Genomic DNA, 10,158 nt, shown 5'->3' on the forward strand with positions numbered 1-10,158 from the left:
TTGTAGTAGGATCACAATCGTGATCATCAGCACTCATGTAGTGTTCACTGGTTGTCATAGTTACAGTGATGCAGTGCCACTATTTAGCAATGATACAGAAACCTTTAGCAAATCTATGGATTTAGACCATAAGCTGCATCACTGCCAAAATCGAATCACTTGGTCCTTGTGTCATTTCTGACCTTCCCTGAAAATTTCATCCAGATCCTTTTGTCTGTTTTTGAGTAATGCTGCTAAAAAGACAGACAGACAGATTAACAGAAGGACACACACATAACTCCGCCGCGGTCCTTAGTGGAGTAAAAAGGTTTTCTGGAGAAAATTTCTGTGGTCAAATGAAACAAAATTTAAGACACAGTGATCAAAAATATGTTTGGAGGGGTGAAGAGGAGGTCTTTAACCTCAACAACCCAATGTCAAGCAGTATGATGGGAGCATCATGCTGTTTTTCTGCCAGTGGAACTGGTGCTTTAAACAAAGTAAATAGAATAAAGAAGAAGAAGGATTACCTTTACATTCCTCAGGAACACCTAAAATCATCTAGACTGTCAACTAGACAATGACCCTAAACACACATTAAAAGTGGTGAAGAAATGGCTAAGTCAGGCTAGAATTAACGGTTTAGACTGGCTTCCTCAAAGTCCTGACTTAAACCTCAACAAGAACCTGTAGACTGCCCTAAAATACAAGTCATATTTCCAGAAGATCTACCACTCCCACTGTCCTTGCCATGTTGGCAGTTATAGAAGGGTTTTTAATGTCAAACAATTACAACTTGATTCACATAATGGCCAGAAATGCAATACGTACTTGTTCTTTAATGATCCAGTTCAGTAGTTGGTGTTGTCATGAAAAACAAGTCTCCTAATAATGCTTTCCTTCAAATGCGCTTCTGAAAATGGGGCCTCCTGTTCTTCAGGCACATGCTACTGTTGAGAAAATTTCACTCTTGGTTCTGCAAAGTTTGCTGTAGTGGGGTGTTTATTGGTATTCCGGCATACGGTGGGCTTACCAACACAGAGCATGAGCCTGTGAAGGTAAGCCAACCCAGAACATTTGGAGATTTCCCATTTTATAGGGATGTCAGAGGGTGGATCAGAGGGTAGGGAGGGGCTGTGTGCAAATACAGAGGGTAAGACAAAAGGAACATCTCAGAGGAAGGGTTGGGGGCTTGTAAGTAAATACTAAGGTAGGCAGTGGATAATTTGTGTATAGTTGAATCAAGGGTAAGACAACAGAACAAAAGGGCAACTGGATAACAGGAGGTAAGACGGGGGGTATAACAGACGGTAACAAAGGATGAATCTGGTAAATACTTGCAAATAGCAAAGGATGTAGGAATTGTGGATAACCATGGGACATTGAATGAATGGGTGACATGTGACAATGGTACCAAAGGTGTGCTATTTTCTTCATCACTACTCAGAGAACACATATTTATACTTCCAGTTATTATGAAGCCACGTTGACATTAATATCTAGCTGTCTTTCTTCTTCTCCTTTCAGGTCTGTTCTGGCCTTGATTGACTTCTAAGAAAAACATCTGGATCTTCAAAGAGTCCATTTAACTCTGTGTTCATCAGATTGCTTGGTAAGCTCTGCTCTTTTGGTTTGAGTTGATCGCGCCTACGGCTAAAAAATAAGGTTGATGCAAATAGTGGCAGAGCAGAAAACCAGAACAGTGAGCTAAAGATCCACAGAGCTTAGTGTGGAGTGATAATACATAAGTCCTTTACTGCAAGATAATTCCTCATATTGTCATTTAATTCATTGCTAATATAAAATTAATGACAGGCGCATCTTTAATTTAGTCAATAAAGTTCAATGGGCCAGCAGCAGTCACAAAAGGCTGCTTCAATCAAACAAATCCATTTGTCAAGAGGAAAATTTGGATTATTGGGTCAAATGTAATGTAGGCCCTTGTTATGTTAAGATAAAACTGATAAATAGGCAGGTAATGGGTAAAATTTACATTCTAACAGTGAGGTCAAGACTGTCACCTCTAATAATGTTACTCAGTTGTTTCTGGCTTTGTACATGTAGATACCACAACTATTTTTGTTGTCTCCGCTAATCTGTCATTTTTTATTGCCTAGTATGCAGTTTCAGAGCAAGTGGGGATGATGGATGGTTCCGCAGGTTTATGTGTGTGTGTGTGTGTGTGTGTGAGGCAGAAAGAGACGAAGAGACTACGTAGAGTGTGTGTTAAAAGTGAAGATTGTAGTTTGAAGGGGTTTTCTGCTCTCTTCCTCTCTCCTCCACAGTGGCTGTCAGCTTTAATTATCTCTGACAAAGGGCCTCCTGAATCCTAATTATACCGAGCTTTGTCTTTTCCTGGAGCCCTTCACAATTCACTCCAGCTGCTTGACGCACTCACACGTTCCAGTCCTCTTCACCCAAAATTAATTGGGTGCGTTTGCAGTTTTTCTCTCATCTCCTGACATCTTTTGGGAATCAAAGGTCATCATTAGTTCGGGGGAGGATGTAGGGCGACAGGGAGACAGTGATGCGTCAGACTTCACCACTGTCATGTGGCTGTCCTGCTTTTGACAATGACCAGTCTTTATTCCCTGTGTACAGCCTGAGATTCATATGCCTGAGCGGAACAGCTTATTGAGACTCGGTGCTGTTTGTGAGCTGACATTGTGTTCATTATTCTGTAGGTGTGGACAGCGATGGCCGTAAAAGCCTTTTGTCTGGTCGAAGTCTTAACTTTGGCTGACATTTAGCATGGAAATGAAAGGTGATTCCATTGGAAATGTCACAAAAACTCACATCAAAGGTTTTCAATATCTTAACTCACTGTTAGCTCTTTTCTCTTAACTGTTGATGAGAAATGTATCTTTAAACACTCATAAGTTGTACCTGTGAAATGGAATATTTGAAATTATCAGCATTTAAGTATTGACTGCAGGATTACAGCAATTCTCTGACAATGAATCCAATTTGACAAAGTTTTTTAGCCATTTGGTTGAAGTGCAACAGCTACAAACCTGATAGATTTTCACCAGGAGGTACTTTAACACATTACGTGTAACAAGCTATCACCAGCTCCTTGCTACCTCTGCTGTTTGGTGCAAGGGTTAAGCAGAGTTTCAGAGCTTCATTTTGCTGAAGAAATGAAGGCTATGAAATTTATGAGAATGAATCAGAATTGGCATTGCTTGAAGCTGGGAAGCAAAGCATAACTGCACAACTCAAAAAGTCCAGATGGAGCATGTTTCAAGCAAAAGAACCTATACCTAAGTTATAACAGCCCTTACAGCAACATGAGTGCAGTCAGTTACGCCGATTACATTTGGGAAACCGGACATTGCTGCAAATTGCCGTTTAATGTTGGCCTGTTCACCCACAGTGTAAGGAAACCTGATGTATTGACTGGTCATGTTTATAATGTCATCCAAAACAACTGGCATTATTGCGCTGAGGGATGGTTGTGTCTCACCTTCTCCTGCTCAAACTACTGACAAATGTTTCTGCTGCTCTCAAGTCTGATCTCCAGAACTTCCTAAAAACTCTCAAAGTCTCTTCTGCTGCAGGTTGCTTTGTAGAACTGTTACAGAAAACCTCACTAAACCACATGGAGGGGCCTCAAGATAGTCGTCCAAATGAAACCGTACAAAAACCAAACTAGCACAACCCAAACACTAAAGTCTCCTACAGCCTACCAGAGAACCTCTTTAAACACAGAATCAGGACAGGAACTCTTACCTTCTGGACAACCAACGCTGGTTCACAAACAAGAATACAGAATGTGTCTGACCAGAAACCTCTATAGACTCACTACAGCCAAGATAAAGACACAACTCAGCTGCACCAAATCCACTAATCACTGCACACATGAGCACCATGTGCTAACTGTGGCTAAAGAAACACATTTACCAAGACAACTACCCAGTACAAAGCCCTAAAACTCACCAAGAAACATATTAAAGACGATTTTACTGCTGGAAGCTGCAAGCCAACGCCTAAAAAACAAACTAAAGCAACAGAATCAAACCCAGTTCAGTGAAGAGATGCAGAGGAAATGTTTGACTGCAGACATAAAGCAGGAAGACACTGGCTTAATCCCAAACCGCCCCCTACACACTATCCCTACACACTACCCCTCCGTTTGCGCGTTCCCGTGGAGGGTCCTCCATATTAAGGGCCGTCCCAAACCGCGTAGTGCGGAGGGGGAGTGGACTGTTCAGCCCTTAAATAGCGAGTCTGCATCGATGCTCACTCTGGACAACTTTTTCAGGAAGTGCAACGTCGAAATGGAGGAGGAAACAACATATTGATGTGAGTTCCACGTGCGTCCTTTATTTCTCCCACGCCTTTTTCACACTGACAGAACATCACAAAAAGAGTGATGTAAAAAGATAAATCAAAAGAAACAAATCTTCTTCTCTGCTGACGTTTGATTTAATTGTGCGCCCCCTGACACCTTGAAATTTGAACACAACTGACAGAATTCATTTATTCATTTGTTGGATTTGAAATGCCAGATAATAGGATTGGAAAAAATATGAGTGAAAAAAAGTGGGATGCTTTCATCTTCTGGAAGATCCTTGTTAGTTGCAACCTGTGCCACAGCGGTACAGCCATGCACAGTAGGCGTCTTTGTGTTACCATGGCGATGACGTCTTCCGTTTTCCGGTGAGGCGACAGGGCATCCCATTCCTGACGATCGTATTTATACCCTCCCCCTTCAATAATAGGTGCCCTCCACAGCTGCGAGTGTGACTTCTTTTGGAGTGACACTCGGTAGTGGAGGGGGAGTGTGTAGGGGGCGGTTTGGGATTCAGCCACTGAGCTGCTCAGATGTTCCTGATAACACCAAGCAGCCACCTGGACAGCCAATAGGAACACAGCTTACTGGAAGTCCAGAGGGCTGGCTTAGTGAAGTAAATTTAGTTTAAAGTTGAAGCAGAAAGTTAACAAAGAAAGTTGAAAACCACCTTCAGATACCTGAAACCTCTGAGTTTTCACACAAAGAACGCCTGAAGATGTCAAACTGGTTTCATAGTAGAACCTTCACTGTAAGAACGTCATAGTATGGTGTGTTGCTCAAAAAACATTACAACCAGCTGTATAGGGTCACCGAGAAGCAACACAAGAACAGGACAAACGCTGGTATCCAGGGGGTTAGGAGGTTATTTATTTGAAAGAGTAAGTTTACAACAACACAACATGTGAGCATAAAAATCGCAAAGTCTGTCTTTAGTTCAGCTGAAAATATTAGTTTTGTCTTTTTTATTGACCAAACTTTTCAGGATGTAGATGAAGAATAACTAAAGCTCTCATGTAGAAGTCCAACTTATTTTGGATCCTTGTGGAGAGTTTAATCTTAGAGTTTGTAAAGCTGTTGAGTTTTTAGCGTCACATGGATCGTTTTGTCATTTAATAGAGAGTTTAGTGTCTGATTGTTACTCTGTTCAGTGAATGGATAATTGAAGTTATGAAGATATGTTTTGTTTTTGCTTCAGCACTTTTTATTGTTTAGTTGGCTGATGTGGTCAACTTGAAGCTGTTGAGTGTGTGCATTAAAATCCTCCAAGACAAATGTTACAAAGTGGTTGCTGAATTTATTCCAATTATGCAGATATTTATGGAAAATACTGATTTGTGTTGTGCACATCCAGCCACAGAACTTTCATCCATATTTTACAAGAAAAAACATTTTCAGTACTGTCTGCCCTTACTGGGTTTTTTTCTGTTTTTTTAAGTTTAGCTTTTTTTTTTTAAATTATCCCTTAATGTTATCTCTATAATAAGATTTTAACAGGCAAAATGCTCTTAAATTACACCAGAATGTAGGAAATAGGATCAATAATTTTCAAAATTTTCTGGGGAATGGTCCCCAGACCCCCTGTCAGCATCCCACACATACCAAATCTCACTCTATTGTCTGGTCACAAGTTGGCAGCCCTGATAAAAGAAAATAAGTTATATTTACACGCTGATATTGGATGGCATTGTGTGTCTTATTAACTTTAGTGTGTTTGTTCAAACTTGTCAAAAACAGCTTTCATCGTAATATCTCATGACTGCAATGACCTGCTAATTAAGTGGTATGTTCAGCACTGAGGAGGGTGTTGATGGGCCTGGTTGACCCCGAACTTTTGAACGGTAGTGTATTTGACTGGTCACTGCAGCATCATACTGAATGATATGATTATATGTTAAAGCAGCAGTTGGTTCATGTGGGGCCCTGTGTTGTATCCTCTCTGCTGGACCAACATCATTCAAGTGAAGGACAAGCACGGGTTTGTTAACTTTCGACAACAGGCAGTCTGATTGACTTTCGCACCATCTTTCACTTTATATGTTGCACGCCTTTGCTTTAAAAAAAATCACATCTAAATTTAAATCTGTAAGCTGTCAAAAGTAGTTTGTTCTCTGAACAAATTAGAGCATTGACCATATCAGGTAGATTTGTAAAGTGCAGTAACAGGAAAGATTTGTCTTGTGAGTTCTTACATGCATTTATGCACTTGTTGTTTAGTTAAGTCAAATTTGCCTATTTAGGAATCTAAAAAAAAACATTAAGTGTCCCAAAATATACTGAGCAAAAGTATAAATGCGGCATTTCAGACTTGGAAAAAAAAGTTAAAAATGCATTTTCTGTTGTTTTAGCCTGAAAAGGGTTCAATTTAGCCAATTGTGCAGAAAAGGTTTTTGAACCGTTCAGCTGGTAAGAAAATTCTCAAAGAATGAGGTAAACTACAGCTTGGTTGGATCAAAGTCAGACATCTAAACATCCTCAACTCCACTATTTGTTGTCTAAGAAATCCCTTCACACAGCTCTGGATATCACATCCACCAACTTGATCCTGTTCCTTAAAATTTCCATCAACTTCACAGAGCCCTTTAGAAAGCATGGGACAGCATTATACGGGTGCAATCGACAAACTTATCTGCTACAAAGATGTGTAATTTGTTGCTGACATGTGATTTCTTGACCAGGATCCCACTCTCCATCCTTATATCTTCATTTACAATATACCTGGTTGTTTCAAAACATCCATTCTGTTGAGATGTAGTGTGTTGGTGTTGGAACATTAAATACTTTGTCTTTCACGTTAAAAAGAAGGGATAGAATTTAACAGAATACTACACACTGCGTTTATATTTGTATTCAGGATACTAAGCTTCTCTCTACGTCCTGTCATTAAAATGGACTGAAAGTGGACCTGCTGCATAGTGAGAACTGTAGATGAGTCACACAAACCATCAGAAACCCAATCAACAGCTGCATTGTTTTCTTGATGGTATGACGTGCGGTTACCACTTCAGCTTGAGCTAAATTCAGTAGTTGCAATTACTATTTTGAAGACGATGATTTGCATGTAGTTGTGGTGTAATTGCAGATTTGACGAAAGGCAGAGATTTCTTTTCCCCCTTTGTAGTTGTGTCTGAATGTGAGCCTGATTCGTGTCCAAACGGGGCGAGAGAGAGAACGTTGTTTCACACAATCGTGAACTCGAAAACTACAGCAGCAACTGAATGGAAATGGAGGTATTGCCACATTGTTTTGGAAGATGACAGAAACATCCATGTGTGTAAAATAAAATAAATTGTGCTTCCAAAACCTCAGCTGTTATTTTCTATACCTTTCTGGGTGAGTTTGAAATAATTTCCTTGTACCTTATGTAATGCACTGCTATGTTCATGTCTTCACTGAAGGATTATACAGTAGGAGGTATATTTTCATGGCTCTTATTGTGCATTCGTGTTTTCCTCGATGCTTTCTACTCTTTGTGTGAGTTGTGTGTTCTCCTTTGTTAAGGTTACGATGACCTGGGTCTTTTCTGGTTTTAACCTCTACGAAAGAAAGATTTTAAAACATGGTAAGGAGTCAATCGCGCTTGATACACATGGCACACTCAAGTCAGTAAAGAAGAAAGGCAGATCTGTGTGTGGGGGGGGGGGGGTATGAAAAGAGAAAACAGTGAGAGGGATGGGGTGATGATACAGAGATTGGGTGATAAATCTTGTTCTGATCAGGTTTCTCTGGTGCCCTCACACCTCAGTCTCTTTCTTGGGGTAATTAATCAATCCCAGACTGCAGCCATTGATCGGCCTCTTGTAGCCCTCGGTATGTTTACACTCCTCGATTGTATTTGCCACTAAGCCCCTCACTGCCGCTCAATCTCATCGGCAGAAAATGTGACACTCCGCCCTCTGATGCCATCAGCGAAACAGAGCATCGATTGACATCTCGATGAAAATCAATCTACTTATTTTTTAATTTTTTTTTTTGTGTTGCATTGGGGATTTACTTTTGTCATAATCCTCTGTTGTAATCCTGCACTCCAGGTTGCAATACATAAAGTTTTATTGAGAGCAATCAAAACCATCCGGAAACAGAGGGAGTCACTGCTGCAGACAGATACAAACTGACAAACATCTCCAGTGTGTTACTCAAAAACCGTCTTCTTTCAGTTACGTGTTGCTCACTATATAATATATAAACTATATCCACAACCCAGAATATTTTAAGCATACTTGCAATATACCTAGTGACACTGACCTTTAAGTATGTAGACATTGCCGATTAGGGAGGTAGTTCTTCTGATTACTTCTGATATCACCGGTGGTGAGCAACGCAATTAAAACCCTTCATTTACTTTGTTAAAGTGGTGGTGCAATAATTTATACTCAACAGAGAAAAAGTAATACTGTCAAATGGATGTAGTGGAGAGAAAAGTACATTATTTGACATTATTAGAAGTACAAAGCATAGTATAAGGTTAAAACACTTCAGTTGAGTAGATCAGATTTGCTCACTCAAGTGCATTGATTCAATAAATATACTCATATTGATCCCATCACATTTTTTAGTTGTGTGTTAAACCTTATTTTTGCTTGAGTTTCCCTTCTGAATTAGACATAAGGAGACTGTGTAGACTAGTTTCTCTTTTCACTCAGTCCCATCTTAAAACAATGCTGTAATTCCCTCTTTGTGCTTCCACAAATACTGTTTTATTGCTGAGCTGCAGGCAGATGGATAGCAGCACAAAGGACAACATCTCTGGAGAAAATCCACTTATTTGTCTTTCTCAGACTGCCGAAGCCTAATATTAACTTTAGCTAAACTTCAGAGGCGTTTATTCACTTAATGGGGAGTTTGTCCTGCATTGCTATCATTGGCAGGAGGAACAATTACAGTGACCAGTAATGGCTTCAGTGCACATAGGGGCATGAAAGCATTGTATTAAAAAAAACATTTTAATGTTCTAATATCATCCGTACATCATCTATACACTTCTTAATCTTCATTAGGACTGTGGGGGGGCTGAAGTTTATCCCAGCTGACTTAGGGTGAAGGCAGGGGACGCCTTGGCCTGGACAGGTCACCAGTCTATCACAGGGCTACCGATACAGATAAACAGTCACACTCACATCTACAGACAATTTAGAGTTACCAATTAACTTCAGCATGCTTTTGGACTGTGGGAGGAAGCCGGAGTACCCGGAGAAAACCCACACATGCACAGAGAATATGCAAACTCCACGTACAAACCACCAAACCACTGTGCAGCCCATGTTCTAATATGATGTCAAAAAATTTGAAATCCATTGTTAATATCCACAAAATATGTGATACGTTTTGTTTCAAAAAATATTCCAATCCACCTTTAAAATTTAAGCTAAAATCGACAGCTCTGCATCAATTCTAGTGAAGTGGTATCTAACACAACTCAGGTGGATTATCAGGCTCTACAATCTTAATCGAATGTCATCAACCTGTATCAAGTAATTCTGGCGCACTTTTAAAATATTCTAAAGTGAACTGTTCTCGCCATCACCATTTTCTTCTCTTTCTGTAAACCATTTGGATGACTTACTGTATTATTACTGAACCTCTCACTGGATGCAACTCATGATTCAACATCTTATTCAGAGATGATGACATGTTTGGCTTTGAGCTCCTGCTGGAGGACAGGAGGACGCTGCAAAGAGACAAACACGGTTATTGAATTCGTAACATGAAGGGCTGCAGACATCAGTGCAACAACACAATCAGTAATTTGCCGCACTTTCATAAAACATTTCATTTTTTATTTTTTGCCACTTAATGTTTAGAAGAACTGCCGCACAGAAAAAAAAAAAGGTTGTTACCATGGTTGTATCAAAAGAAGCATTTATTTTATGTCAGGCTCTGTATCA

This window comes from Acanthochromis polyacanthus, chromosome 9 (genome assembly GCF_021347895.1).
Source record: "Acanthochromis polyacanthus isolate Apoly-LR-REF ecotype Palm Island chromosome 9, KAUST_Apoly_ChrSc, whole genome shotgun sequence".
Taxonomy (NCBI): Eukaryota; Metazoa; Chordata; class Actinopteri; family Pomacentridae; genus Acanthochromis; species Acanthochromis polyacanthus.